Source organism: Cololabis saira, chromosome 11 (assembly GCF_033807715.1).
Source record: "Cololabis saira isolate AMF1-May2022 chromosome 11, fColSai1.1, whole genome shotgun sequence".
In the NCBI taxonomy this organism is placed as follows: domain Eukaryota; kingdom Metazoa; phylum Chordata; class Actinopteri; order Beloniformes; family Belonidae; genus Cololabis; species Cololabis saira.
In genome coordinates this window covers 6,428,565-6,430,342 of record NC_084597.1, presented here as the reverse complement: position 1 = coordinate 6,430,342, position 1,778 = coordinate 6,428,565, and the positions used below count along the sequence as shown (strand labels likewise).

The 1,778-nt window shown below is 42.6% G+C and overlaps 1 pseudogene; it reads right to left on the bottom strand.

Annotated features, from left to right (window-relative positions):
- Positions 1–343: 343 nt before the first annotated feature.
- LOC133454908 (calmodulin-1-like) lies at positions 344–849 on the bottom strand (annotated as a pseudogene).
- Positions 850–1,778: the final 929 nt, after the last annotated feature.

The following is a 1,778-nucleotide window of genomic DNA, read 5'->3' as shown; positions in this document are numbered from 1 at the left end:
TTTCTCGACATTTCGACTTTTTTGACAAAATTTTTACTATTTCCTCGACATTTTGACTTTATTCTCGACATTTTGACTTTTTTCTCGAAATTGTACTTCAACATTAATCTCGACATTTCGACTTTTTTTTCTCTAAATTTCGACTTTTTTTTTCGACATTTCCACTTTTTTCTCAAAGTGCATAATGAAAAAAAAATCTTCCCCCAGTTATAACTAATGTAGCTACATGCAGCATGTGTTGTCTTCATTCTAAGGCTTATACAAGACTTTTCATGTTTTGCGGCTCCAGACATATTTGTTTTTTTAACATTCTAACATTTTGGGTTGCCGACCTCTGGTCTATATGGACAGATTTTCAGTTTTCCAACATTCAGTTTAAATTGTTTATACAGAACAGTATGATTACATTAAAAGTTTTGTAATAAGAGGTAAGTGAAAATTGATTCTTTGTCTTTAGTGTGAGCCTAGTTCATTTTGAAGTCATCATCTGAACAAACTCTTCATAGTTGACCTGTCCATCTCCATCAATTTTTGCTTCTCTGATCATCTCGTCTACTTCCTCATCCGTCAGCTTCTCTCCGAGGTTAGTCATCACATGACGCAGCTCCGCAGCACTAATGTGTCCATTACGTCCTTATCGAGGACTCTAAACGCCTCCCTGATCTCCTCCTCACTGTCCGTGTCCTTCATCTTCCTTGCCATCATTGTAAGGAACTCGGGGAAGTCAATGGTACCGTTGCCATCAGCGTCCACCTCGTTTATCATGTCCTGGAGTTCAGCCTCAGTTGGGTTTTGACCTAGTGACCTCATGACGGTGCCCAGTTCTTTGGTGGTGATGGTACTGTAGCCGGTTTGGGCTCTGCGTTGTGTTTGCGTGGAAGGACACGGAGACTCGGGAATACTGTTCAGCCAGTTTATTTTCTCTCCTGAAATAAACATGAAAAAACTAGGCTTTAGTGCTTGCTTGTACAACACTACAGCCTCCTCGACACCAACTGCAATGAGGGAAACAATATGTGAACAAATGCAGTGGTTTGTGTGTGTGTGTGTGTGTGTGTGTGTCAGAGAGTAGAGCAGAGTGGGGGGTCCCCACAATGCTATTAAAACAAGCCTCCGACAAATTAACTCAATTAAAAGAAAATCGCCCAAAACGCCAAAACTGCACACAAAAGAAACACATAACAACAAAACTTCAGACTACAACAATACTCCCCCGTTAGTAACACTTAAAGACACTTATAAAGCAAAATTGTAACAGGTGGAAAGTAATCCACTTACTTCTCTCTCGGCTGTCTCAGGCAAGAGGGAGAGACCGCGCGAAAGCAGGTGGATGACGTCACCACAGTTGTGAGGACCCCACCAAAATAAGACAAAAATAACAAAATAAGAGTGAAAATAAAATGATAAGGCGTGAGGGATTTTTTCGATGGAATGCATAACATATATACTATTATATACCTGCTACAGTACCATCTCCATCTTTATCAAACGGGGAGAAGGCCTCCTTGAATTCAGCAATCTGCTCTTCTGTTAGTTGGTCAGCCATGTCTGTGTGAGTTTGACGGTTGGTCTTACTAGCGCTACCGGAGGGAGGAAATGGACGGACGCCACTGAGCGAGGATGGCCCCGCGACTATCTAACCCCCAAAACTGCGGAGCAAGCATGCAGGTGAACGAGCAGGTGTGTGTCAAAACGATGCTGTAACTATAGTGGAGGAGGGAGGGTGCAACCCTGCCACCCGAGAGACCAGAGGCAACAAGGAAGAACCCGAAACCCAG